Here is an 18,948-nt window from a genome sequence, read left to right on the forward strand (position 1 = left end):
TCAAAGAAGGGCAAATGTCCTGATTTTTTAAAGTGTGGTTATAATAGAATCCACAAGCTAAAGACCAGTGAGCTTGAGTTCAATTCTTGGGGGAAAATCTAGAATGAGTCATTAGAGAGTTAGTTGGCAGAGAGTTGGTTGACATTTAGAAGAGGAAGTGATTATTACAAAGAGCCAACAATGTTTTCAAAAACAGGTCATGCCAGACTAACTTCATTTCCTTTCTGATAGGATTATAAAACTAGGAGATGAGGAAAATGCTATAGAAATAGTCTATCTGGATTTTGGTAAAGCTTTTGAAAAATTATTTTTTATGTTTTTCTTATTGGAAAGATAAAAATAATGGATTAGACAATAATGCAATGAGATTAATTCAGAACTCATTGAATGGCCTTACTCAAAGAGTATTTGTTAATGGTTCAGGATTATAGCAGAGTACCCTATATATTTGTGCTTGATCCTCAGCTATTTCACATTTTCATCAAAAACTTGGATAGACATAGATGGCATGCTTATCAAAATTATTACAGATGTCACAAAGCTGGGAGGAATAGATAATACACTTGATAATAGATTCAAGATACCAAAGGATTTTAATAAGCTCAAGCACTGCATTACATGTGGGAAAAATTCAATATGGATCTATATATGGTCATAGAGTTGGCTACAAAAAAGTCAGCTTCAGAAGTATAAGATGGGAGAGCCATGGATAGATAGCCCTTGTTTTTGGGGTATTTTAATGGACTGCAAGAACAATATAATTCTGCTAATGTAGATGCCAAAAAAATCCTAATGTAATCTTAGACTACAGTAACAGAGTCTACCCAAATGTAGGTCTTGCAAGTGTGACCTTGTGAAGCCTCATCTTTAATATAGAAGCTGCTAAATCCTGTATAATCCTGACTGTGGTGCCGTAGTATTTGAATTATTTCTTTCTGGCTGTTTGAAGTATTTTCTCCTTAACCTGGGAACTCTGGAATTTGACAATAATATTCTTGGGAGTTTTCATTTGGGGATACATTTCAGGGAGCAATCAGTGTATTCTTTCCATTTCTAGTTTGCCATCTATAGACTATCAGGGCAGTTTTCCTTGATAATTTCTTATAATGTGATGTCCAGATTCTTTTTTTTTATCATGGTTTTAAGGTGGTCCAATAATTCTTAAATTATCTTTCCTGTATCTGTTTTCTTGGTTGTTTTTCCAATGAGATATTTCACATTTTCTTCTAATTTTTCATTCTTTTGATTTTGTTTTATTGTTTCTTGATGTCTCAGGGAGTCATTTGTTTCCACTTTCCCAATTCTAATTTTTAAGGAATTACTTTCTTCATGGATTTGAATGATTGTCATATGGAAGAGGGTTTAAATTTCTTCTGTTTGCCCCAGAGGATAGAACCAAGAGTGATATATGAAAGTTACAAACAACCAATGCAGGCTTGGTCAGTAAAATCTTCCTAATAAGATGTGCTATCCAAAACTGAAATGGGCTGCATTGAGAGGTAGTGAGTTGCTCCTCTTTGAAGGTCTTTAAATAGAGGTTGGACAACCATTGGTCAGTCTTGTTACAGTAGGAATTGCTTTCATCTGTCTATTAGATTAGATGGCTATTGAGGTCCCTTCCAACACTCAAATTCTGTAAGTTTGTGATCTAGATAAAGTAATGGGATGCCGCTGATTTCACTTATATGACAATTTCCCTGTAACATAATTCAATAAATTTGCTTTGTGTCTAGGAGAGAGCCTGAAAATTTTGGAATCAGATTGATTTTTCACTTGTCAAAGAAATGAAAGGAGAAGGAAATTGGTAAGAGGGCATATATCTTGCTTGGGATATACTAGTTTGGATCTCAAGTGGATATACCTTAGGGCCAACATAGACCTGAAAAGATTCCCCAGAGAGGTCACAAGATGTGATCCAGAAGGAACTCATTTGGCTAGGGTGAGTAATGACTGAGCCATCAAGACAGACAGAAGTCATGATGAACAGCAGCAACTCCTATGACTCAAGTCTTTCTCTCCACTCCTTGGAGCTCAAGTCAGAGCAGAACCCAAACCTAAGCAGAAGAGAATGGAAATGAAATGGAGACAAACAAGAATATCAAAGGATGTTGAGTTACAATATGTCTCTATTTTACAGATGAAAGAGGTTAAGTGATTTGTCAAGCTAATACGTGATTGATGTAGGATTCAACTTCAGGGTTTCCTTGCTCCAACTCCTATATTGTCCACTGCACCGCCTAGTTTTTTTCTGGTAAGGTAGAAAGAACACAGAACTAGACCCTATGAGAGGGAGGTAGAGACCTTGAGACATTAGTCTCTATGAGGTAGAGACCTCAGAAAATGAAAAGGCTCTGCTTGAGGATGGGCCATAGAAAAGTTCATCTGAGATGGGGTCACTAGAGGAATAATAATACCCATGTATGAGGAGGAAAAATAAAGTGCTCTCTGGCAGGTTGCGGTAGGTTTACACCAAAAATATCAGACACAATGATGAAATTATTAAGAATTAATAATAAATAATATAATTATTAATTATTAAGACAACCTGGTGCCTAGAACTCCTGCTTAAATCCTGTCCTGGGAGTCTTGTCTATAATAGGAACTTTAACTGAGCTGCAGTTAGCAATTTTGGAATATGGAGCAAGGAATAGAAAGCACTCCTAGTGCAAGCACATGACAATTCCATCAAATCAAATATTTTTAATACAAATTTAGTTATAATCAAGCAGCAGAGACCATAGAAATAAGCCCCCTTAGCGGAAAATAGAAGTCTTGGGACACTGGCCTCTAGGGGTGGAGACTCTATTATACTATAAAGCTGCCACAGGAAGGGTTGGGCTTATGCCAAGCAGTTCATCAACATGTGACCACAGAAGGAGGAAGCTCACCATCTGATGGGTTTTTATTTTAGCTAATTCCAAAGACTCCAACTGCTCAATTTTGTGCAAAGCAGCACTTGTTTGGGATTCTCCCTCTTGCCCTCAGGACCCTCATCATTGGGAAATGTCATCATCCTACAAGATCATTCTCCTTGGAACTCATACCTTATCAGTAGAGGGCAGAACCATGAATTCCAAAACTTCCTTTTAAGAAGGGGGTCAAAGACAGCCATCTCTTCATTTCCCACATGGATTCTCTTCCTTTGGCTTTTTTTTTTTAATCCCTTACCTTCCGTCTTGGAATCAATACTGTGTATTGGTTCTAAGGCAGAGCAGAAGAGTGGTAAGGGTAGACAATGGGGGTTAAGTGACTTGTCCAGGGTCACACAGCTGGGAAGTGTCTGAGGCCAGATTTGAACCTAGGACCTGGCTCTCTAGGTTCTCTAGGCCTGGCTCTCAATCCACTGAGCTACCCAGCTGCCCCTCCCTTGGGCTTCTTTATACGCATCCATTGTGCTCCTAAGACCAGTACCTACCCTTTCCCCCATCTTCTTCAGCTTCCTTTAGAATATTGTCTTCCCCATTATATTATAAACTTCCAGAGCAAGGGTGTCTTTGCTCTCATATATGTCCCCAGCACTTAGCACAGTTCCTGGAACATAACAGGCATTTAGTAATGTTGACTGACTGACTGACTACTCTGAATTTTGGTGCTAGAATAAAGCTCTAGTCACCCCACCCTAGTTACTGCTCTGAACTTTAATCTTCTACAGGATGAAAATCCTGAGACTCAGTTCTGCCTAGCTTATAGCTCTCACCAAGTCCATAAACTTAGGTTTATAGAACACACTGTGCTTCTCAGCAATCTTAGTCAGGAATTATTCTACTAAGCTTCGGATCTCTGAGAGCATCCACCCTCAGCTTATTCATGAGCTATAAGGCAGGAACACAGCACATTTAGCCAAGCACAGACACCTGAAACAAAAGAAATATTCAGGTAACTTTTCTCACTTCAGAGATTCCACTTCATGTGGTTGAAATATAAAATTTTGGACTGAGCCACACCTAGCAACCACCGTTTGCTCATTTAATTAAATCTTGGCAATACTGTGTGTCTCGTATGTATTCGTAACTCATACTATGGTAGAACAATAACTCAGATTCCAGGAATCCCAAAGCACAAAAAACATACAGGAAAAGATGGGGAAATCTTTTTTAGAGGGTGAAGGGACCAGATTTGTACTTATTAGTCTTAGGAATTCCTGGTGAGGGAAGTTCTCTCCCCCAGTATAGATAGTAGCTTCTCTGCTTTTTGTGGTCTTAGAGAGATGCCTAAGGCAAGGAACAAGAGGTTAAACTACTTCTCAGAGTCCAGTAGTCAGGATATGTCCAAGGTGGCTCTTGAACCCAAGACATCCTGCCTCCAAGGCCAGCTCTCTCTCTCCAGAACAACCATGTTACCTCTGAGAAGTTGTTGTTTGTTTGAATTTTAATAATTGGGATTCTAATTATCTGAAAAGATCCTGGTACTAGATGTTCACAGGTTGAAACTTCTCAGCTTAATTCCCTTCTTTCATATAACTAATAGAATTTTTTCTGTTTTTTAAATTAATTTTTATCTTAAATTATTTTTCCATGAACAGCTAATAGAATTTGAGGAAAGTGGTGATTTATTTTTTTAAGCCATCACCAACAAGACCAAAAGACAACTCTCTGTTGAAGTTCTCTTGATATATGATCATGAAACTCTTCATTCTCTTAGATGGAAAATTTTTTAAAACAAGAGTTCTTGATTTGAGGTCCATAACCAAGAGATCCATAGACAGATTTCAGCTGACAAAGAAAGTATGAAATTGGATGGGAAAATTTACATTTGTTTTCACTAACATCTAACAGAAATTGAGTGTTTTCTTCAGTGAGTAGAGGCAACAAACTAGTCATGTTAATAATACCTGTCATTTTGTCATCAATAAAGACATAATATTACAGTTGTTACCAATATCCTGAAATATAATTTATGCTCAGCACTACTTTGAAATTAGTTAGTAGTTATTAGATTTGCTGCTAAATGTTAGTATCTCAATTTTAAAATGTTTTGATAATTGTATTTCAGCATAATTTGTTTCCTTTGCAGTTCTGTATATTTTATTTTATGCATTTAAAAGTATGATTCTGGAAAGTTATCTATAGGTCTCACCAGACTGTTAAAAAAAGGTCCAAGACACAAAAAAAGACTGAGTCCTTTCCTTAAAGCTACAACTGAGTTAATAATTTCTCTTCTCAATACCATACTTTTAACGGTTTTGCTTTAATAGATTACTCACATATAAATGAAGTCTTCCAACCAACAGTTGTTTGTTCTGGACATATTTAGCCATCCCTAGCACTTTCCAATTCAGTAAAGTATATTTCTTTAGAAATACTCCTATGCAAGGCTACACAGTTCCAGTCTCATTGGTTCCTCACATAGTTACCTATCTTTTTTTTAAAGAATGGAACACTTCACGAATTTTCATATCATTCTTACACAGGGGGCCATGCTAATGCTCTCTGTATTATTTCCATTTTAGTATATGTGCTGCTGTATTTTGCACACAACTGATTAGATACCTGCAAGGATTTACCATGAAGGAGGAGAGAGGAACAAAGAAAAGAATATCAAGATCTAGATATAAAAGGTCACATCATAAACACTTAAAGGAATATGAAAGAAACTACCTTTCCAATTTACTGATTGGGAAAGAGTTCATGACCAAACAAAAGATAAAGAAAATTACACAGAAGATGAAGTATACAATTTTGATCAAACAAATCCAATACGGTTAAAATTAGAAGGGACACAGTTCAATAGGGAAAACCTTTGTAGTGAGTGTCTTTGATAAAAGTCTTATTTCTGAAAAAAGACTTTTATCAGAAGGATCAAAGGAACTGATGCAAATGTATAAGCATAAGAGATATTCCATAGTCAAAGGAGATAAGCAGGAAATTCTCAAGGGAAGAAATGCAAGCCATCAGCAGTCATATTTTTAAAATGTTCTAAATCACACAGAGAAATGTAAATTAAAACAACTCTGAGCTTCTACCTTACACCCATCAGATTAGCAAAGAAAATATACATATTGAAGAGCATTTAGGAATATAGGCATATTGACTCTTGGTGGAGCTCTGAGCTGATCCATTCTGGAAAGCAATTTGGAACCATGCCCCCAAAAGTTCCTGAATTGTATCTACCCTTGGGCCCAATGATACCACTATTCAGAATATCACACATGCGCGCGTACATGCACACACACACACACACACACACACACACACACACACACACATATTTCCCCCCCCCAGTGGTAGAGCAAGGAGAGGAAAAAACAAATGCTTGATAATTGAAAAAAAAATAATGTAAAAAAAGAAAGTATATCACCACATCAGTTTCCTTCTAATTAATGTATACAGATAGAAGGGGAACCATTTCAACGATACTCAATAGCCATCAACACACCAATTACATTCTCTAACATTCATTTAGGGCAGCTGGGTGGCACAGTGGATAGAGTGCCAGGCCTGGAGTCAGGAATACTCATCTTACTTAGTTCAAACACAGCCGCCTCAGACACTTATCAGCTGTGTGATCCTGGGAAAGTCACTCTGTTTGCCTCGGTTCCTCCTCTGTAAAATGAACTCTAGAAGGAAATGGCAATCCTTATGTTTGCCAAGAAAACCTTAAATGGGATCACAAAGCACCAGACCCAACTGAAAATGACTAAATAACGAACATGTATCAATTTCAGTGCATTTTCTCTGTTTTTCATCATCAGTCATCTCTCAATCTTAAAACATACTGTTCTCGATTCCTTGCAAAATTATGTACCTCCCCCCCCAAAAAACCTCAATCTTCTTCACATTTGCTAGGGAAAGACATCCTGCCTTTCTCAAACTCATCTATGCAGTCAGGAAGTAGGCTTCCATCCAGCCACCTGACCATGGAGATCATCATATATTTCTCTCTTAATATCTCAACTATCCAAATGGTCAGTCAGTCAACAAATATTTATTAAAGTCTTGCTATGTGTCAGATGCTGTCCTAAGTGCTGGGAATATTCAAAAAATATAAAAACAGACCCTAATCTCAAAGAGCTCACAAGAAAGATTTTGAATTGGCATGAAGAAATAATCACACATTGCTACTATGCAAAGGCAAGTCTCTAGTAGAATTTGGCTAATCCAAGCTTTAATTTCTTTTTTGTGATAAAAAAGAAAAAAGAAAGAAAAATGTCAATGACCGGGACATTTGTGTCATAAGACATGATCAATCATGGGACTTTTTTCAGACAAATAAAAAACATGTTGCCATGTCATTATCATGATCAAGAAACATTTATTGTATTTACAGAGTGTCTGTGGTAGAATAAGAGTCAGCAGAACAGGGCCCTAATCTTAGATCTGCTACTACCTGGAAGTAGATAGTGGATGGAATCCTGGACCTACAGTCAAAAAACTAAGTTCAAATTCTACGTTGAATGTTTACTAGTCCTGTGGCCCAGAGCTCTTACAGACTTAATTTTCTTATCTGTAAAATAGGAATAGTAATAGCATCTAGCTTATAAGATTATTGTGGGATGAAATAAGGTAGCAAAGCATAATAAATATATACATTATTATTATCTAGCTGTTTGTTCTTAGATATCAGCCAATTAAAAAGCCACAAGTTAAGTTTCCTTATTTGTAAGAAGTGTTGTTTAATTGTTTTCCCTTGTGTCTGACTCTTCCTGACCCCATTTGGAGTTTTTTTGGCAAAGATACTAGAGTGGTATGCCATTTCCTTATCCAGCTCATTTTACAGATGAAGAACTGAGGCAGTTTAGTGAATTGCCCAGGATCACACATCTAGCAAGTGTCTAAGGTCAGATTTGAATTCAGGAAGATGAGTCTTCTTGACTCCAGGCCCAGAGCTCTATCCATTGAACCACCTATTTGTCAGAATGGGGAATCATAATATTTGATATCCCGAAGAACTGAGATCAGATAAAACAGTGTACTTCATTTATTAATTGATAATTCATTCGACAAATGTTTGGTGAATACCTGCAGTATGGCGGAGTGGCTACTAGTGTATTTGAAGTCTGAGGACCTGAGTTTTAACCCTAGCTCTGTATTCACCAATATAGAAGAATGAGTTTTTGACTTGTCTTCAGGAAAGACCTTGATTCAAATCCTCCTCCTAATTTTGTGGCCATGGACAAATCACTTAATCTCTCTAAACTTCAATTTCCACTTCTGTAAAATGATTATGATACTAATTATATTTTCTACCTCACAAGGTTGTTGCAAGGATTCAGTGTGATAATATAAAGTTCTTTGCAAATGTCAAAGCACTACATAAATAGCAGCCGTGATTATTATTCCCTCTGGGACCTTCAGTGGGTCACTTAACCTCTCTGGGCCTCAGTTTCCTCATCCATAAAACAAGAAGTAACATTTGACTGGAAAACCTCTCCATTAGTTCTAAATCTAGGGATTCTCTGATCTACTTACAGCACCATTGTGCTAAAAAATGGGGTAGAAAAAATAAAAGAAAAATAAGTCATATTTCCTGCCTTCGGGTTTATAATCCATAGGGAGGATAAGACAAGAACATCATAAACAAATTAAAATGTGATGTTGTGTAATAGGAGCATTTCAACAAAGCTCTATTCTGCTGCTAGGGTCACTATGAACCTTGCTAAGTCCATGACACCCCCAACTACTTCTCCACCTCCATTCTGACCTTCTGTTATAACAAAAATTAAATCTAGAGGCTTATTGCCAGATTAATAAGCATTTATTAGTTAGGAGAGAGAGACTGATAGGAGAGAGACAGAGAGACAGAGAGACAGACAGAGAGAATCTTAGCCTTTCTAACTTTAGGAACAGATCTGATTCTCCATTTAGCTGGATGGCTGAAACTGATGGTTGCCAGAAATGGCCAAATCAGATAAGAAAGCCAAGAGAGAGCTAAACTCAAGAGACCATTCAAAGGCAGAAGCAAAAAAGGCCACTTTCCTTCCTGAACTCACTTTTTAAAAACTCTAGCTCCTCCCTCCATGGTGATGTTGTTCTGATTCTGGCACATAGACACCAGGGGATGCCAGAGGATGCCAGCATCAGGCTGTCAGATGTGACTCCTATAGCTCACCACTAGGGTGATTGGGATTCAAATCCCCTAAAAAATTTACTTCACACACTTTCTCATGCTGGCACTGCCTCCATTGCTAGGTTCTTTTCCTTCAGGGAGGGAGGTAATATTTCTCATCACCAAGAAGGTGAGTTCCTCCCTAGAACCTCCACTGAAGGAAGTACTCACAATAGCCTGCTTACTTCAACCCTAGTTCAGTCTTTGACTACCTGTATTAATTCTATACCTTCTCCTCTTATTTGCTTTTTAGCTCCCTTTCTAATATATAGTCTTCCCCTATTAGAATATAAGCTTCTTGAAGACAAAGACTGTCTTTGGTTTTTGTATTTTCATTCCTAGTGTTTAGTATTATACCTGGCACATAGTAAGCACTTAATAAATGTTTTTTCAATCTATCTATCATCTGTCTGTATCTAGCAATCTATTATTCATATGTCTCTTATCTATCTTTCCATTCATCTATTTACTCTGTCTCTCTCTGTTCATCTATCAGTTTATCATCCTAAGTCTCCAATGCTTCTATATTTTTTATCAAAGAGACCCTAAATTCTTTTTTGTTTTTTTTTTTTTGAAAGTTTCTGTTCATTTCTGGTCTTTTAATCAGAAATAGTTGAAAGTCTTCTATTTCATTAAATATCTATTTTTTTTCTCTTGAAGGATTATTCCCAATTTTGCTGAGTAGGTTATTCTGGGTTGAAATCTCAGCTCTTTTGCTTTCCAGAATATTTTACTCTAAACCATCTGCCTCTTTCATATGATAGCTGTTAAATATTGTGTGATCCTGACCATGAGCACAATCATGATTTTTGGTTTCTTTCTTGCTACTTGAAGTATTTTATCTTTGACCTTGTTGCTCTGGAATTTGCCTATAATATTCTTGGGAGTTTGCATTTTGGGATCTTTCAGGTAGTGATTGGCAGATTCTTTCAATTCCTATTTTACCCTATGGCTCTAGGATATTAGGGTAGTTTTCTTTAAAATTTTTTTGAAATATGATGTCTAGACTTTTTTTCTGATCATGCCTTCATGTAGTCCAATAACAAATTATTTCTCCTGGTTCTATTTTCTATGTCAGATGGTTTTCTGATGAAATTGCATGTTTTCTTCTATTTTTTCATTCTTTTGACTTTGCTTAATGTTTCTTAATGTCTCATGGAGTCTTAGCTTCCAATTACCTAATTCTAATTTTTAAGGACTTATTTCCTTCCTTGAGTTTTTTTTTATATCTCTTTTCTATTTCTCCAATTCAGTTTTTAAGAAGTTATTTTTGTCAGTGGATTTTTATGCCTTTTTAAAATTTGGTCAGTTCTGTTTTTTAAGATATTTTTTCTTAAGTATTTTTGTGCCTCTTTTACTAAATTGTTAATTGTCTTTTCATAACTTTATTCTTTTGCTTTAATTTATTTACCTGATTTTTCTTCTATCACTCCTACTTAATTTTGAAAATCATTTTTAGCTCTTCTTGGAGTTCTTGTTGGGCTTGTGTCCGATTCACGTTTTTCTTTGAGGTTTTGCTTATCACTGTTTAAACTTCATTGTCTTCTTCTCAATTTGTGCCTTGACCTTTCCTGTCACCACAGGACATTTTTATGGTCAAGTTCTTTTTGTTGTTGTTTGCTCATTTTTCTACCCTATTTCTTGATTTGGAACTTCAGGTTAATGTTGGGCTTTATTTCCCTGAGGAGAAGCAAGGATTCTATCTCAAACTTCAGGTTTTTCCAAACTGCTCTTTTCAAAGTTAATTCTGGGAGTTTGGAAGTTTTTGGTGCTTCCCAGTTTCCAAGATCTGGGAAGAAGTATGATCATTTTCTATCCCTCCCACTTCATCCTACTGAAAAAAGAAAAAGGAAAAATAAGAATCCTTGTAACAATACAATTGTCCCTCGCTATATCATGGTTTGCTTATCGCAGCTTCACTGTATCACAGGTGTTTGGTTTTTTTAATCTAATTTTGCATCATGGGGTTACACTTATTGCAGCACACTATTGGCAGATGGAATGAAAGGTGACCAACCACAGCACTGTGTTCTGTATCCTGAGTGCTGATTGGCTCAGTGACTGTAGGTTAATAAGAGTTAAAGTTAAAAAAAGGTTTATAGGAGAGTGGGAAGGGTCTATAAAGTCTTAAAATATATAGAAAAATAATAAAATAAATATACTATCACTACTTCTCATATTTTCACCTATTAATGGGGGGCCGGGGAGAGGTTGTCCCTCTGGAATATAACTCCCACAATAGGTGAAGGATCACTGTATATGGAGTTAAGCAGAAGAAAAATCCTGGCATTGGCCATGTCCAAAAGAGAATATGTCTAGTATGCTATTTTATGTACTAATATTTATAATACTATCTATCTATCTATCTATATCTATATCTATATCTATATCTATATCTAGATACATAGATATATAGATATATATAATACACACACACACACACACACACACAAACACACACACACACACACACACACACACCACAAACTAATTTACTCTGAGTTTGTCACTCCTCTGTCAGAAGAAATAACCCAGGTTTTCTGACTACAGTGCCTAAGGTCTTTTCACAATAACGTGAGTTAGAATCAGAGAAAGGAAAGAACCCCTTATAGCAATCCATCTCTTGGCTTTTTCTTCCCATATAAATTCCACTTAAGCTGAAACATAAAGGAAATCTTTGGGGGAGGGGTGAAGGGGACAACTGACCAGAGGTAAGTCAACCCTTTCAGAAATCTTTACTTGGAAGCATAAAATTTATAGCAATGTCACTGAACATAAATTAGCAAGAATAATTTAAATAAGACAGTTTATAGACATCTTCCTGCACTAGCAGACTAGAAGCCCCACCTATATCAGATAATTATCTCTATTTCCAGTGAATTGAATTGTATGATGTTTCTACACTATCAAAACTAAAATTCGATCAACTGGTCAATTATCATATTTCTACTTGCAGAATGTAGTCTTCTAAATACAAGTATCTATAAACTGAGCTCTGTGAAGATCTACCATCTTCCAAAGTTGAATGAAAAAGCAGGGAGAGGAAGAGAAAAATAACAAATGTCATCAGGTGTGTGCTGGAACTAACTTTAACCAGCCTGATAGAGCCCATTGCTAAACTTTCATTGTTGTAAAAGTGAAATTTGGGAGATGCCATCTTTAAATATATATATGTATTTTCTATGGACACGTGGAAATTATCAAACTACATTTCCCGTGGTCCAACAGGTTTCTGGTTCCGGTTCTTTGGGCGTGGGGACGCCTACGTCTCCACGCAGAGAACAGTTTAAATCTCCTGGGTTAGGAGGGAGTGGCCTCTTGGCCAGCAGACTCAGAAAGAGACAGGAGACAATAATGGCTAGGACGGCAGTTTTAAATTCTTACAAGCGCGTGGTCTAATGATTTTATCTATAAGCATGGCTTTAATTAAAATACTAATTTATATTATTATATCAGCCTTTATTATTTTTAATCGTTATATTGTGAGTATTTACACATCAGAAATCAGCAAGTCTTGATTTATTGTTTTGTTGATCACCTTGACTTAATTAAGAATTAAGAAAATAAGAAGTATTAATAATTCAGATTAAACTTTAAAGTGTTTGCATACATTTATCCCCCAGAGAATCTGGTTGTTAAACATTTACCATTTCACCTGTAAGTATTACCTTATAGCTACTGCCTAAAATATAGGTGTCCCTTCCACACAGAGAGGGTTAGGAGCATAGTGATCTGGAAAGCGTGTGTAAAAATTTTTGGCCCCTCTCTTTGTACCAGAGAAAGAAGTTTGAATTTTTCCATTTCTTCTATGGGGTATTTACAGTATCTACCCTATCCCATGCAGCTTTGAAACTAGGACTCCCTTTCTCTTCTTGACTGGTGCATATCCTCTGAGGCAATTTTTCTGAGGCAAAACTTTTTCCAAGGTTTTGTGAGCTTTGAATGTCTATTCCAATTTGTAGCCTTTATCTTCAATCAGTTTCTTCAGGGTTTCAGGAAACTCCCTAGCTGCCTCTTGATCAGTAGACCCTACCTCTATTTTTTGCATTTCTGAGTTTCTAAGCTTTTTTCTGTGTCCTTTGCTGGCTTTTGTGTGTCATCTGGGGCTTATATAAACCTCCCCCCAAATTCCTCATTTAATTTCTTATGCTGACCTGTGACATATGAAAATCACAATGGGAAAAGTTGTGATGTGCTTATTTTCCTTCTTCTCCAGAAGTGTAAAATGATTACCAAACCAGCTTTAAGTTAACTTTAAGATCCTCTACCTTAAACCCAGAACCACGCAGGATATATAATATCTACAAAGGCACAAAAAACTATTCCTGGAAATGAAAAGACTGGAAAGTTATTTAGGTTGTTTCTGTCAGGAATAATGTGACAATGTCATCACTTCCCGAGTTTTCCATGGAAGGTTTCAATTTCTTCTCATGGCTCATTTCATTCATTCTGTATTTGTTGACCACCTCTTAGGTCTTCAGGCCAGAACTAAATGTATCTGACTCACAGCACAAATCACCCAAACCTGAACCTTGGAATCTGAAGCAGAATTGGATTTAACTCCATTAACTCCGACTACCAGTGTTTCTGCTGCAACTCATCAGAATTGTGAAGGAAAGTCTCTGTGTGATATTTGTTTTCAACAATGAGAAGCTTAGCTAATCATGTGGAAAGACTGGAAAATGGATTGCTAGCAGGAAAGTTTGTGCCATAAAGAGACATACTAGCCATTAATGGTATTTTCTCCCTTCATGTCAAATAATCAACAATGAATGAATTAGAATTGAAATCCTAACAAAATAAAGAAGGATATAGGAATGAGGGAGGGCAGAGTACCTATTGAATTATGGGTGATATTGGGTATGAATGCTTTTCCTGAGGAATTAGAATTGATTTAATTGTTTTGTTTTTAAACCCTTACCTTCTGTCTTGGAGCCAATACTGGCTAGGCAATGGGGATTAAGTGACACAGCTAGAAAGTATCTGAGGTCAAATTTGAACCCAGGACTTCCCATCTCTAGACCTGGCTCTCAATCCACTGAGCTACCCAGCTGCCCCTTAATTTTTTTTTTTAATGTAACCTCTTCCCCTTTTGGCTTGAGGTCAGCTGCCCTTTCTGCCATTAACTTTCAGAGCAAATCTCTTTACTAAAACATTGAATTAAATACATTCCTGGCATTCTTAAATGCTGAAACACCGGAGCAATAAAGCAGAAAATACTGAAAATCCACCATAGGCATGTTCCTTCATCTTTATAAACAGGACGTTTCCCAGGTAATGGGGTCTCCAGGGTTGCTCTCTAGCTTTGGAATCTGGAAAAATCCTCTTGGAAAGCTCTAAGGCTGTCGTCTGGACTACCATCACTGGTTAAAAAAAAAAAAAAGGCAGAAAAAAAACAGACATTACTGGCTTCCCCCTTCTCCCACCCCCACTCCCTTAGGGTATATATAATACAACAAGCTGAACTGGTATGAAATCTTGTTTACCTGAAGAGGAGAATAACAAGCACAGCAGGTTTTGTTTCCAAGAAACAGGTCAGCTCAAACTCTCATACATAGCCAAGAGATTCAGGAATCAAGGGGAAGGTGAGAAGTAGAGAACATAGATCTAAATGCAACTTTTATTTCCCCACCTTCCCTTCAAATTTCCTTTCACTTTATTGATTCTGAAAATTCATTACAAGAATTAAAAAAAAAAAAAAAAAAGAAGCCACTAAGGGGCAGCAAGGTCTCTCAGTGGATAGAGAGCTAGGACTAGAGATGGTAGTCCTGGGCTCAAATCTGGCCTCAGGTACTTCCTAGCTGTTGATCCTGGGTAAATCATTTAATACCAGTTGCCTAGCCCTTACTGCTCCCCTGCCTTGGAACTAATACAGAGTATTGATTTTAAGAAGGAAAGTAAGAGCTAAAATTAATAATAATAATAAAAAGCATATGGGGAGGGGAAAGGAGAACCATAGAATTTCAAGAGACCTCATAGTCCATTTAATCCGACTTACTCCTTAACAAGAACCACATCCCCCCTGCCCCCTGCCATTATCCCTGATCTTCAATAACTGGTTATCCAGCCTCTGCTTTAAGACCTCAAGGGAAAGGCAATCCACTATCTCCCAAGGCAGCCCATTCAGTTCTAAGTGGAATATTTTCCCTGACAGCAAGCCCAAGTGAATTTTTCTATGTATCATCCATGGATTCCTCTTAGTTCTGCCTTCCAAAGTCAAGCAGACCAGATAGTTCTAGTTATTCAATTTGTTTTATGCTTAAACTGGCATATTTAATGAATTCCACCAACAGTTCCAGAATACTTCTTACCACGAAGTGTCAGCCACAAAGCCACAATAAATAAGGATTGGCCGGGGGAGTATCTAGTGGCTCAGTGGATTGAGAATCAGGGTTAAAGATAGGAGGTCCTGGGTTCAAATGTGATCTCAGACATTTCCCAGCTGTGTGACCCTGGGCAAGTCACTTAAACCCCATTACCTTATTGATCTTCTGCCTAGAACCAACACAGTATTGATTCTAAGATGGAAGGTAAGAATTAAGGAAGAAAGGAAGAAAGAAAGAAAGAAAGAAAGAAAGAAAGAAAGAAAGAAAGAAAGAAAGAAAGAAAGAAAAAAAAAAAAAAAAGGATAGCCAGGAGTGATGGGTTGTGTGACAGGCAAGTGCTGAGTTCTTACCCACCTCTAGGACTACTCTGGAAAATAAGGAGTTTGTTTACTTCTCACCAATAGAGCACCCTGGACTAAAGCAAACATAGCTAGTTTTAGGCATCACACAGCAGAGGAAATTGAAGCCAAACACTTTCCTTTCCTGACATCCATCTGTCCCCCTTCAGATTTGTCTGAAAAAGAGCTAGATGGACATTTATACCTTGACCACTGGGATAAGGGTTTAAACTTGGGATTTAAAGAAAGGCGGTGGAATAGAACAGAAAAGTGCCCTGGAGTTGGAGTGAGAAGTGCTAGATTAGAATATTTGTGCTTTCTATTAGCTATGTAACAAAGTGACAACTAACTTGGTCTTCCTAAATCACAGTTACCTTCTCAGATTCTTCCAGATCTTAAAGGTTCTGATTCTGTGAACAAAAGTGCTATACAAATGCCTAGTACATTTGGAAATACCCTGTGTAAGATGCACTTGATAATTTGGGGATAATTTGACCCCACTCTCTCTATTAAATTAGGGAGAGACGGTATGGCCAGAATGCTGAATTTGGATTCAGACGACCTGAGTTAAAATATTGCCTCTGTCAATTCGAGCAAGTTAATTAACCTTTCTAGGTCTCAGCATCCTCATTTGTAAAATGAGGTTTAACTAGGGAACTTCTAAAGTTCTAAATCTAGGATCCTATGAGACATCTACATGGAAACATTTTTGTCTTTTTATTTAAAAAAAGTTTTTTTAGGGGGCAACTGGGTAGCTTAGTTAATTGAGAGCCAAGCCTAGAGACTGGAGGTCCTAGGTTCAAATCTGGCCTCAGACACTTCCCAGCTGTGTGACCCTGGGCAAGTCACTTGACCCCCATTGCCCACCCTTACCATTCTTCCACCTATGAACCGATACACAGAAGTTAAGGGTTTAAAAAAAATTTTTTTTTTACTTAAATGACAAACAAAAGGAGTATTTCCATAATTATGAAAGAATAATCAGGGGGCATGGGGGGGCAACAAAATCTTAGCACTGTGAGGGATCTCACAGACCATTTAGTTCAACTACTTGTTAATAACAATCATCTCTTTACATTGTCAATAACTAATTGCCCAGCCTCTGTTTTAAAACCTCGTGGGCTGCCAGACCTGGAGTCAGGAGGACCCAGTTTCAAATCTAGACTCCCTAGCTATGTGACCCTAGGTAAGTCACTTAAATCTGATTGCCTTGCCCTTGCTGCTCATTTGTCTCAGAATTCATATTAATACAAAAGATAGGGGTTAGGAAAAAAAAGATTATAAGGGAGAGAGAACTCACTACCTTCCAAGACAACCCATTTGACAGAACTAATTGTTAGATTTTTTTTTTCTGACATCAAACCTAAAGATATCTTCTGGTGTATCTTCCACAAAATGAATATTTCCATATGCAAAATAGAACAGAAGAGTTCTATTTTGTACACTAAACAGCCAAATTCTTTTATATACAGTTTACCTTTCCTCTCAAGTATAAGTCTAACGTACAACTTTCTTTTTTAAATTAAATTTTTGTTTCTTATCATAGATCACCTTCTCTTCATCTCACATTTTCCCCTGCCCCACTGAGACAGCAAGAAAAACAAACCTTGTTAGAAACACTTATTGACAAGTAAAACAAATTCCCACATTGGCTAGGTCCCCCCCCCCAAAAAAAAAATATCTGCTTTGAGACCATTAACAGCTTTTGGAACTCAGCCAAAGCTAGAAAAAACTATATGACCCCAATTCTGTATACTACAGACCATTGGCTCTCTAACAATAAATAGAATATTTCATTATGCTAGAATTGTGGTTGGTCATTGTATGAGTTAGTGTCATTGTATGAGTTAAAGTTCATAAGTCTTTCAAATTTGTTTTTACAATATTGTTGTTATATAAATTGTTCTTCTGTTTCCTTTACTCTGCATCAGTTCATACAAGTCCTCCCAGGTTTCTCTGAACTCATACTACTTTGTTTCATTATTTCCCTTGAGCTTCTTGGCCTTTTTTTCTGTTAGATTAATTTATTATTGGCAGTTAGGTGATGCAGTGAATAGAGTGCCAGGCCTGGAGTCAGGAAGACTCATCTTCCTGAGTTCAAATCTGGTCTCACATTTTCTAGCTGTGTGACCCTGGGCAAGTCACAATTGACCCTGCCTCAGTTTCCTCATATGTAAAAGGTGCTGGAGAAGGAAATTACAAACAACTCCAGGATCTTTGCCAAGAAAACCTCAAATGGGATGAGAAAGAATAAGAAACAACTGAAAAACAACTGAAAATTTCATTAGTATTTTACAGTTCTATAAAGTAATTCACTGGTAGTATGATCTGCTCTATATAATTAAATTAATATAGGAATATTTTTATTATATTTAAATTAACTTATTAGTCAACAATTTAGGGATCTTTAGACAGACTAGCATGTTAACTGCAAAAAATGATAGTTTTGTTTCCTCCTTGCTTATGCTTATTCTTTTAATTTCTTTTTCTATCTTATTGCCATAGTTAGCACTTCTAAAATGAAATCAAATAATAATGGTGATAATATACATCCTTACTTTACTCCTGAATGGAATGGCCTATATTCTTTTTCTATTATATATAATATTGACTCTTCCTTTTAGATACATATTTCTTTCCATATTAAGAGGAGGCCCATTTTTCCTATGATTTTTGATGTTTTAATAGAAATTAATGGGGGCAGCTGGATGGCTCAGTGGCTTGAGAGCCAGGCCTAGAGATGGGAGGTCCTAGGTTCAAATCTGGCCTCAGACACTTCCTAGCTGTGTGACCCTGGGCAAGTCACTTAACCCTCATTGCCTAGCCTTATAACAAATAAAAAATTAATATAGAAGGATATATATAAAAGATATTAGGGTTTAAAAAATTTTTTAAAAAAGAAATTAATGCTGAATTTTTGCAAAAAAAATTTCAGCATCTTTTAATATAATTACATAGTTGCTATTCTTTTTATAATGCTCTATTGATTCATCATCCATAGTACTTTTAAGTATAATATAGTTTATATATTTATGTTTTCATCATATCTGTTTTTATTGTTGTCTTATCTGAAATTATGATTCCTACTACCTCTGCTATTTTTTTTCTTCTTCTTTTTTTTTTTGGTTCACCTCAAGCAAATAGATCTTGGTCCATCCCATTATTTTAACTGTGTGTGAATTTTTATGTTCCAAGTTTTCTTTTTCTAACATGTCAATGGATTTTATTTTCTAATCCAT

General features: G+C 36.6%; 1 non-coding gene across 1 annotated transcript; it reads right to left on the minus strand.

The window, feature by feature from the left end:
* Positions 1-5,365: 5,365 nt before the first annotated feature.
* Positions 5,366-5,473, minus strand: LOC123238374. Its single transcript, XR_006505567.1, has one exon. It is a non-coding gene; the product is annotated as a U6 spliceosomal RNA (small nuclear RNA).
* Positions 5,474-18,948: the final 13,475 nt, after the last annotated feature.

The sequence above is a fragment of the Gracilinanus agilis genome, chromosome 2, assembly GCF_016433145.1.
Source record: "Gracilinanus agilis isolate LMUSP501 chromosome 2, AgileGrace, whole genome shotgun sequence".
In the NCBI taxonomy this organism is placed as follows: Eukaryota; Metazoa; Chordata; class Mammalia; order Didelphimorphia; family Didelphidae; genus Gracilinanus; species Gracilinanus agilis.